This window comes from Blastomyces dermatitidis, assembly GCF_000003525.1.
Source record: "Blastomyces dermatitidis ER-3 genomic scaffold supercont1.2, whole genome shotgun sequence".
Lineage (NCBI taxonomy): Eukaryota > Fungi > Ascomycota > Eurotiomycetes > Onygenales > Ajellomycetaceae > Blastomyces > Blastomyces dermatitidis.
In genome coordinates this window covers 6,527,107-6,539,417 of record NW_025544775.1, presented here as the reverse complement: position 1 = coordinate 6,539,417, position 12,311 = coordinate 6,527,107, and positions in this window count along the sequence as shown.

The following is a 12,311-nucleotide window of genomic DNA, read 5'->3' as shown; positions in this document are numbered from 1 at the left end:
AGCTGAAACTAGAACATGACTATTTCAAATCTTATATACAAAGATTTGATGATAGATTTGACTCAATAGAATGCTCATTCTGCAATGCAAATGAGAATCCTGAGTATATTGTAATGCACTGTGTGTTATACAATAGTCTCAGAGTCAGATTGAAAGAGAAGTATGATCTAAATCAATTAAATATGAGATTCTTATTCTCAACTGAGACAGGAATTAAATATTTAATAGACTTTCTATCAGAAACTCAAGCAGCTATAAGAAAATAGCTAAATTCAGAATTATCTGAATATGAAGAGGAGGAAATCAATCAGATATAGTCTGTTAAAACAGCTATATACTATCTTTTAATAATTTGTTTTGTTACAGTCTTTCTTTACTTTATCTTTTTCTTTCAATTTCTTTCTGTCTATCTATTTAATGTGTCTATCTTTAAGACTGTGTTCTCTTTTCCTTTGTCATGATATTGTCAAATGATTTCAAAGTATCAGAAGATGTTAAAACACTGTAATTTGTAAACAGTTTTTGTATTCTGCGCTGGAATTTTCTGATTTTGCATATCTGAAATTGATGAATGTATAATAGTTAACTTTACAGATATAGGAAAAACCCTGAGAACTAAAAGTTCTCAGGTAGATGTCATAGTCTCTGACTGCATACATCTATAATTGAAGAATAATAATAATAATAATAATAAATATCTCTATAAGATCTTAATATTTCTCTAATATCTGAAGCTCAGTTTTTATGACTGTGAAGTTCTCAGATATTTATAAAGTTATTATATAGATAAGCTTATCTTCTCTAATTAACTCTATAGTATTAACTAATTTTATCTTTATAAGTAAGTCTGTTAACACTGATCAGAAGTATAAACCTGACTTATAGACAGTTATATACAGATTATATATTTAAAGTTATATAAGTCTTAAGTATATATTATCTGTAATATCTGTAATAATCATAGTTTTTATAAATCTTCTTCAGATTTCAGAGAGATTTTATAATTTAAAGATAACTTTTATAAGTTTCTCAGTTCTCAGATCTGAGTTCTTATATTCTACTTATTATAAGAGTAGATTCTCAGTTTTCATCACTCAGTTTATTCACTCTATAAGCTTTAGAAACACTATAGTAATCTGAAATTCTAAGTTTATTAATACTTCTTATACTGATAGAGTAATAGTACTGTAGTATAGTCTCTTCTTATAAGTATATATTTTCATTGAGAAAGTAACAGATTTAGATATCAACTTTAAGACTCTTAAGAAGATTATTACTTACTCTATTTATAACTTCTTAAATTTCTATTTTAATTTATCTGAATAGTTTATACAGAGATATTCTAATTTAGAATAGATAAAGTAAAGACTCTTTTTCTTAATCTCTCTATTATATACTTTATTTATAGAAGCTTATAAAGCTCTCTCTCTTTACTTAGTAGTCAGATATAAATCTCTCTATATTTTATTATCTTTCTCTGATAAATCTATTCTCTGTTATTCTAACTCTTATAAAGTTAATTAATAATTTACTTTTTATAGATCTGTAACTCTTATAGTGATCTGTAAGTAATAAATAAGAGTTATCAGTTTCTTCAGAATTAAGAACTTAGAGTCTTACTTAATAAGCTTATTCTATATACTTTTATTTAGTCTTTTTATAAATATTATTATTTAGATCTTGTTTCAGAGCTCTGTTTTCATAAATCTTAATAATTTATATCATAATTTTATAAAATGCTGTAAGTAGTTTTATCAGATTTCTTATCTCTTTTTCTAATATTAATGATTACAGCTCAGATATTCTCTATTTAATTTATAGAGTCTCTTAACTTATTCTCTAGATAAATCTTAAGAACAGATCAGTAGAATCTCTTATAATTATTCTTTAAATAATCTAGTTAGTTCTTGACTTCAGTATAGTAGAGATCTATTATTATATAGATAATATCTTCTTCATCTTTTATATTACACAGCTGAGCTTGTGAGTCAATTTCAAATATAAACTTGTAAAAGCTTTTATAGATTGTAATTCAGTAAGTAATCTTAAGTAATTACAGCTTAAGAAAGTTTCTTTTCAGTTTATAAGTATTTTTAAAGATTATATCTAGAGACTTAGTTTAAGAGTGTTTATAGACAGTAAGTATTTCTTATAGAAAAATAGCTTAATTTTATAAGAGATACTCAAGAATGTTCTTTACTAAGATTAATTTATTTATAAATTCAGAGAATTTCTCTTTCACAGATACAGAGAATAATATCTTATAAGTAATTAATAAATTCTCTAAGACTTCTTTTATAAAAGTTATTCATAATTCAGATAATTACTTCTGAATATCTGCAGTAGAGTTTACAGAGATTAAAGTATATAAGTTTCTAGTTCTTTCAGTTATAATAGATGATTACTGACTGATAGAGCTTGAAATATAAGAATAAGTGCTTATAGATAATTATTCAGATGTTTACAGCTTAATATAATATATACTGTTAACTACTAGAAGTATTCATAATAGAAAGATAAATGTAGAGATTAAATATATAATAGTATTCAAGCTGAGTTATAAATAGTATTCATGAACTTCAGTCTATATAGTTGTGTATAGCTAAGAGCTACTAACTCTATTAATTACATAAGAGATAGAAATAAAGGTAAAGAATTCGCGAGAAGCAAGATTTCTTATAAAAAATAACACATTCAATATTTATATTAATAATAAGAACTGTGAAATCTGTGATGAGATTCTTCATAAACCTTGTAAATAACAGCTGTACACTATATGATAAAGTCAATCTCTCTACTCAGAAAAGAGTTAATTATTGAATAAGTATTATAGATAATACTATACACTACAGATAATTTATTCTTATAATATCAAAGAGTAAGATAACTGCATCTTTGATAATCTTTATTAATAAAATTAAGATTACTACTTAATATTGAATTAAGACTTTATACTGAGATAGTAGAGATAAATTTAAAAGTCATGAATTAAAGATCTACTATCAGTGAAAAGAAATTATATATGAAATTTAGACTAACTACTGAGATCATGAATTTTATATTTAGTCTTATTTAATCTAGTTCTATACATTTCTTAATGTGAATTTCACTGAAACTAGTCATTAAAAAAACATGCAAAGTAACTATATATCAGATTTTAAAATGAAATCATGACTTGAAAAAAATGAGAAAGTAATCTCATTTAATTCTATTTAGTCTCATTCTTAGTATAAAGTTACTATTTTTAGACATTTTAAGGTTTTTTTTAGATTATTTTTAATTTTTTAAAAAGTAACACTTTTTGATAATACTCAAATGAGATTTAAAGTCATTTAAAGCAATAAAAATAATTTAAATTGAGAAGTGAAAATCATGATCTCATTTGAAAAATGTGACAAGAGTAGACAGTAAGTCTCACTGAGACAGTATGAGACTACTATCTAATGTTAAAACTGTGTAATGGGATCAGTCAAATTGGTAATGAGACTATCAAAAAATCTGGTCCTGGTTCCAGACATGGTCACACGGTCAGTCTAATGTCATTGAGATCACTATATCTGATACACTGCGTAGAAATGAGGTTCTAGGTAGAAAAGCATTTTTCAGTTCTGATTGATGATTCGCAAAAGATATCATCACGAATCCGGGCTACAAACTTGAACAATTCATAGTCTGTAAATGCTCCATTGGATGAGAACACATAGAAATTTGAGTCAGTCAAAAGAATATATCTGGCTACCAAGCATGTATGGTATATATACTAGAGCAAGGAATTGTATTCTCTTTCCATATCTCTTTTTCTTTGTTACAAAGGGTGGCAATCGTAAGAAAGTCCGCACTAACCATCTCAAAGAGACATTGCAAGGCTCAATTGAATGTGGCCAATCGTCATGGAATTAGGACAACCGCCGAAAAACCAGTTCCATGGAATCTGGATAGATAATGAAAGAAGTTTCCCCTAACGTTTTGCCTTCTTGGTTGCGGCGTACGAAAGGGCTTGTTATTGGATGTTTGAGAACTAAAAGAAACATCAATCGGGTTAGGTTGCAGACTGGAGGTTTAGGTGGGGGAAACTGCCAGGTTTGAAGATGATTTGCTGGGATGGCTGCCAGAATGCAAGAATTAATTAATTAATTTATTTATTTATTTATTTATTTTTTGGAAGTTTTTCTTCATAGACACCCAAAGGAGATCCCCAGGCTGGGGGAAGGGAATAGTAACTAATAACTTCGTTAACTAGTTAAGTTAATTACGATCTGTGACATAAGCAACCCTTTGAGGCTCTTTCACCTCTTCAAAGCCGTACATGTAGATACAGATATTCGCATGGGCATGCGATCATAGGCTTGATATTGTTGGTTCCTCTTCTCCTCCTCGCAGATTCCGAGCAGCCAGTCATGAACTCTTCAGCAACGGTTGGCTGAATTGACCAGCGTCTGAATTTTTTGCACGCAAGGACACGAAGGAGACGTTTATCATACGGAGTGCATCAAAAAGAAATGAAATGCACAGGAAATGCTTGAATATCTCTCATCCTAGGATCCCCCGACAAAACGCACCAAATAGGTCTACGGCTCCTCGGAAGTCAGAGCAAGATGCCAATGTTATTCCAGGTCAGCCACGTTTCCCTGCGGGTTGGCGATGGATGCAACCTCTAACGCTCACCTCGGATGCAGCAGTAGCGCCGGAGACATATCATGGGCGGGGTTTGGCCTTGCGTGGGGGTTATCTCAGTAAACTCAGCCACTCCACTCCGAGCTAACTCAATCCGAACTACTGCTACTTTCTGCCAAGTCCTGCTAACATCTGAGCCAATCAACTGTCACAGGGCTTACACTAAACCTAAATGGGACATCCCCAGCAAACTCTTTGTGGAGTGTCTGAGAAAAAACAGTTCCTGTTTATTAGTAACACAGGAACAATTTGCTTCAATTATAATATTTGAGATAGAATCACTGTGTAACATCACTTATAGATCATTTCTCTACTATCTTGAGAAATTAATTTTTCAATTTTCTGTTGATTGATGTAATTTTTATCTGAAAATATATATATTCTAAGTATGAAGTGTTGTGTTGAAAACTGCTACTATGATTTTAAACACAGGAATAATTTGCTAATTTTTCAATCATAATCATGTCTAGTCATTCAATATCTTGATCTTGCTATCAAAACATCTATTCATTCATCAGAGACTATAGTCAAAGCACTGAGTATATTTTTTAGTAACTTCTGACAACTTCTGATAACTTCTGATCTCTTGATAATCTCACATAGTATATTAACTTATGACAACTTCTGATAACTTCTGAGATCTTTCAATAACTTCTGAATCAATCATATAACACTTCTTTTTAACAGCTGAGTCACTTTTTAACAGCTGAGTTGAACAACATCTCATCAACTGCATCAAATATGATTAAGAGAAATCAAAGAAAATGTGTAAGTCAGCTACAACAGCAGCTTCAAAAGTCATTATTAAAGTAAATACTTTCAATAAATATTGAAGATATATCATAACTTGTTATGAGCTATATCAGATCAGATAGTATTGATAAGTAATAGAATATTATTCAGTATTGTCTTTAATAAATACTTCAAGATCTGTGTTCAGATTCTGAGTGTACTCTTCAGTCATACATAGAATAAGTTCATATACTTCAGTACATGATATATGAATATAGCAACACTTTATTCATTGCCAGAACTAGCTATGAAAAGAGTCTTATTCTTCAATTTTATACAATTCTGATAGAAAAGATAATCATTCAACTGATTTCTCTAAACAAGCTTGATGATCAGTAAATAAGAGATATAGCATAGTTTCTCAGTATCAATTCTTATCTGATCAGTGCTGATAATCTTCAGAGATAAGAAGACTTACTCAAACATATTCAACAGAGTGAGTATACATATATACTGCTCAGTTCAGAGTAAGCTCTTTATAAGTAATTTCAGCATGTTCTTCAAGACTCTACTTTACAAGAAAAGATTGAGCTTGTAGCTATCAATGAGTGTCATCTTATCACACAGTGAAGTCAATTCTGTAGTCAGTTTGTCAGACTGAGATATCTGAGATTACTTCTTTATGAGAATATTGTCTGATTTAACTGTTCTGCAATTCTCAGCAGTAAAGCTGAGAATATCATTCTTCAAGAGACTAAATTTCATTCTATTAATGTAAACTCATGACAGACTCAGGTTATTTGAACTTTCATTAATTATTCTGATATCTTTATCAGTGTACATCTGATTTCACACAGTAAACTTGTATTCTATGATATATTATATTTTTTATTGAATGAGGTCATTGATATGAATGAAAAGATTATATCTCAACACATTTTAAAGATCATTATCTTTATTAACAGTCATGTTAAGGTTCAATAAGCAGTGTAATATTTCTGATCAATACTTCTTCAGATCTGTCAGAATAACAGGCAGAATGTTAATAATACTAACATCTCTTTCATTAATGACATCATTCAGTATTTCACATTTCAAGTGTCTGAAGTGAATCAGAATATTTGCTTTGAGAAGTTCATGAAATCAATATCAAAAATACAAATCATGATGATAACAATCTCACTGAGTATGAGTATAAATATTTCAGATGTTGAGTATACTGTTGTATGAGGATTTCCTATTGAGAAAGATGATATCACAGATGTTTGATAACAATGTGAGTGAGAAAGTCACAGATCAGATTGAAAAAGTCATGTCTTGATTCTTCTTCTCTACTGAGCATTTGACTCTGAAGATTATGATAAGAAAGCTGTTCAATCTTCTCAACTATCAGTAAAACAAAGATCTCAGCAAAGAACTCAATATCAGGCCAGTCAGCTATCACAGTTCATGAACTTAAAGAATATATCTGATGCTGAAAGTATTGCATCAAATATAACAAGTCAGAGTCAAAGTCAATGTAGAACAATCACTGTGAAGATATGAATAGAGAATGAAATGCAAAGATAAGTCAATCTCTTCACTGACTGAAAGAGAATCATCAATGACTCATGTCATCAAAAAGCTCTTCTGATCTATCTTGAGAAGAATTGACTCTCATTTGACATGAATAGAATGAATACTCCTGTGAAGAAATGCTGCAGCAGATGCAATCCAAGTTATATATCTGTATTCAAACAGTCATTCACTACAAACATCATCAAGGCACTTTGAGACAATAGTCACAGTGTCATTCTGCTGTCAGAACTTAAGAACTGATGTATTAAACATGTGAAGAAACAGTATCATCATGATCAAGACTTTTCAGTATCAGCTTTACAATTTATATCTACTCAATGTCAGTGACAGATAGCTGCTCTTTTTCATCAGAAGACATCTATCTTTGAATTTAATTAAAATGAATTGTGTGATACTGTCAATCTTCTTCAGACTTGAAGCTATTAAGATAAATTTGAAGATCAGCTTCACAGCTTTCTATCAAGTCAAATTGCAGCTGTAAATAAAGCATATGAAGCTATTCTCATAGAAAGACATTAATATCAGATAATCAGAAACAGAGAGAGAGCAGCAGAGATAGCAGTATCTACTGAAATGTTAAGTAGTGATTTAATCAGCAAAATGACAGCAGCTCAGCAGCTCACAGCTGTATGACATATGAAAGACAATAATCTGACTCAGATGACTACTCAATATGCAGTAAAAAGAGTATAGTAACTTAATAAGATCTTCACTGAGATCTCTACAGCTCTTTCAGCTGCTGTTACTGCTACTGAAGCCTCTGCTGCTCTAGTCATATCTATTATCAGTGCTTTCACTACTCTACAGTTCACTTCTTCTTCAAGTCTCTGAGTTCATTCTTCTTCAAGTTCATAAGTTCACATATCTACAACTGCTCAAGTTCACACTTCATTCAAGCAGTGAAGTAACAATAATAGTATTGATATTCAAATCTCTTATAAACAAACATCATTTGATGAATAGAATGTAAACACAGATATTATATTCACAAAGATATCTCATTTTAACTGTGTTCAAACTTCTTCTCACAGAGAAAGAGACAACTTCTCTATAGAAAATGACACTATCAAGTAGTTAGACATCTTCTATAATAAATCTTCTGTAAACTTCTTGCAATTTCTAATAACTTCTACTAACTTCTGAATCAATCATGAATTGTAGAGTTATAGAAGTGAATAGAAATATACTTATCTAGATATTATTAACTTACTCATGTGTTGTTTACTCATATTGTAAGTATAAATATGAGCTTCTTACTTCATTTTCTTCATCTTTCTTTCAATCAGCAACAATCTACTTACTTATCAATGTGAAAATCCCTCTGTCACATCATCTGTCACTGCCCCTGCTGCTGTCTCTGCTGCTTCACTCACTCACCTGTTCTTCAATTGAATGAAAGTAAGTTAAATCTTAATCATAGATGATGTATAAATCAACCTCTAACTAAACAGTTTAGTCAAACAACAATGTCTATTCACAAGCTTGAGTTCACTGTTCTCAAAGCTTATTATGACACTTACTATGCAACAAAGTCTGAGAAGATCTGCACATGCTGTCTTCATGTGACTGAATTTGAGCTGTTGCATAAATGTATTATTTCTGATGTTAGAAAGGCATGCAATAATTGCCATTTTCATAATTTAATATACTGTGCTGTATGTTCACTATATTTCTAGAGAAAGCTTAGATGTTAATAGATATCATTATAGATTCTCAGAGAGTCTTATATCATTGTGAAATATTATATTAGAAGATCATGAGAGATGATGTGTTATAAGTAAGAAGATGATAATAATTATTACTATGTCATGAAGAAGTTGCAGAGCATGCTGATAATAAACAACTGATTGATCAGATTCTATCATAATTATATACTGAAATTATTTGTTGAAGAAGGTTCTCAGGTTGTTGTCAGTGCAGATCACAATATTGACTTGTATAATACAAGCTATTTTTTCAATGAGAAGTTGTCAATGAGTTTTTCTTTATACCCGGCAGATCCTGTTAACTGTAAGATTGACAGAGAAATTATTGAGAAGTAGCTTTGTGTTCTGTTACTATTGTTATTTTTGCTTTTACTTTTACTTTTGTTTTTGTTTTTATTTTTATTTTTTTTTTCTCTTAATATCTTCTTTCTTTTTCTTTTTCTTTTTTTCTTTATTTTAAATGATCAATGAGATACTATTATTTCAATTCTGCTGTGTAATTATCAAAGATTTTCTTTTAAGCTTAATAAGCTGTAAACTGTGTCAATGATCAAATTTGCTGTTATACATCTGATTGAACATTGTAAAGCAGTTGAAGAGTCAAAACTCAATCTTGCTCACACAACTGACAAAGTTCTCAATGACTATAACTTCAAGGTTTCTGAGTCTATGATAATCATGAAAGCTCGGCTTCTTTCTAACCTGAAACTATCTTTTGAAGATAATCAATATGTGAACTCAGATACTGCAGAACAATGGAATTGTTTTCTCACTTGAATCTTGATATCTTAAAGATATGAACTTCACTTCAAAAAGCAAATATAGCTCATATAACTGACTCAATAACTGTCAAAGATTTTCTTCTAAGCTTAATGAGCTTTAAATAGCATCTTGCTCTAGCAGTTCACACGCTCAATACTGCAGTCTGAAAGCAGTTCAAGTGTAACTGTATTGAATGAGAGAAGAAGTATAGCATTCATAAATGACATGAGATCAATTAAAAAAGCATCATTAAATTTTGTAATTATCATGCTCTCTGTCTCTTATAAACTTCTGAATCAATGAGATTGAGAAAAACAGCACATAGCTTGAAGAGTATGTAAAGCTTCTCATTGCTAGTAAAGAATGAGAATGAGAAAATGCTGATCATCATGCAGTCATAAGATAATGAGATCTTTGAGAGAATTGATGCTGTAAGACAATGCTGTAAGACAATGAGATCTTTGAGAGAATTGATGCTGCAAGATGATGAGATCTTCAAGGAAATTGATGCTGTAAGACAATGAGATCTTCAAGAGAATTGATGCTGTAAGACAATGCTGCAAGACAATGAGATCTTTGATCTTTTTTTAACTTCACTGATCTTTTGTAAACATCTGTGAATTTCTTTGAAGTTGTGTGAACTTCTGAGCCTATCAAATTAGTTAATGAGTGAGAAGATAAATTCACTATATTGAAGAAGAAATGAATAATACTATACTGATATTTTTGAATCTTTTTTTTCTTTCTTTCTCTTCTTCTCTTCTTCTCTTCTTCTTTTCTTCTTCTTCATGATTTAAAAAAATCAATATGACATTCCTCTCTCTGGCAACATTGATGTGAATGCACTCATCCTGCTTTCTTATCAGTGAAAAGAACATACTTACTGCTGCTGCAGCTATTCTGTGTGAACAACTTCACTCTGATGAAGTTTGTCACTCACTGTACATGTTTATTCAGTATGAAAAGTATAATGAGAATGAAATGAAATACTAACTCTGATAATTAGCCCTTCTCTTCACACCCGCACCTGTGCTCATGCTCATTCTTGCCCCTCTGTTCTCACCCTCACCCTCACTCTCATCTGTGAGAATGAGAGTGAGGAAGTGTCTGAGACTTCTTCTCCTTCTTTGAAGAATGAAGATAATGAGCTGAACTTGTTCAGATAGATATGAAAAGCTCTCTCTAAATAAGTGCAATATAATAAGAGAATAAGAAGCTAATATTATTACATAGCAGTTCTTGTTCTCATCTCTCTCTCTCTTTCTCAGACTTCTTCTCTTCTCTGTTCTTTGCAGAGGAAGAAGTTTCATCAGAATTAATTAAGTAAGTAATATGAATATGAATGAGATATATATGATAGAGAAAGAATCAATCACTGATATATTATATTAGCTTTCTCTCTCTCTCTTCAGAGTTATTATGACCTCTTTCACTCTCTGCACTAATGAGCTCATCTCTTCCACTCTCTCAGCTGTTCCCTGTGTTGGGCACTCTCTCTCCCCCGCTGCCACCGCCACTGTCAATAACATCATATGATACCTTCCTTTCTCTCAACACTTCATTCACCAGCTGTGTCTGTTGAGAGCAGACACAGCTGGCAAGCCAGTCAAGACAGGATTGGAATTAAATGATGAGCAAGAGCTCATCATTCTATCAGCCTCAGAAATCAGGAAAATGATGATCAGTCTTTCACAAGGAGTTTCAGTGCTTCTCTCTACAGAAGCAGAGAGTGTGAGGCCATATTAACTGAATAATGAAGACAGAGCTGAGTGAGCAGCTGCTGGGAAAGAACAGGTGTACTATCTGTCAAGAGAACAATGAGAAATGTTAAGCATACTCTGAGAAGAGAAGAGCTCAGATAGTCAAGTCTGAGAATTTTTATTCTCACTATCAGATTGTTACACACAAGAATGAGTGTAGCATCTTCAAATACAAGCTCAAGAATTCCAGTGCATTCTCATTGATACAGTTACATCAGTTGCTGCTAAAGAGATCATCTTCTTCTTCACTGAGAAGCAGTGCTCTGATAGTTTAGATTCTTGTTTTATTTATACTGCTCTGCTTTGTGAAGAAGATTTCAAGTAGAACTCTAATAAACAAGTAATTCATACAGATGAATATGTTGAAGATTCTATACAGACATTCTTTACAAGTATCAGTTATAAATGTAAATTAGTTGATATTGAAAAATGATATCTTAAAAATAAAATTTGTCAGATATTAGTTATATTTATTTTAAATCTTGATATTTGATTGACTCACAAGTTGACAGAACAATGCAGAAGTTCTATTATTAATATATTTATTAGCAAAAATGTAACATTGTATATCAAAGAAAGATGAAGTAAGTAAAGCTTCAGTATATTCATTAATTTTAGTTATTCTTCTTCAGAATTATTTTCAAAGTATCAGATAGATTATTTACAGTAGATAAAGATAGTGTATTTTCAATGAAAATAGAATCTTACTCTATATTATCATTGAATTTCTCAGAATAAGACTTAACTTCAGCATCAATAATCATATCATTCAAATTCAAGTTCATTGCAATCAACTGCTGCTGAATCTACACTTGATTAAAGTGCTCAATCTTCTTCTTCAGATCTTTCACTTCAATCAAAAGTATATTCAAGAAGTCAAATATATATTTCTTTGACAGTAAAAGTAAATCTCAAGATGAGATATAATCATTCTTCAACAGACTTCTAGCAGTAGAGAATATCTTGAGCTTAGTAACAGTACTTGTATATTCCTCAGTAAGTGAATGCTTAAAGATAGACTCTAAAATCTACTGTAGCTGATAAACTCATGTATTTGACAGACAGACTTGATCAAATATAAGATAGATATTCTTTATTG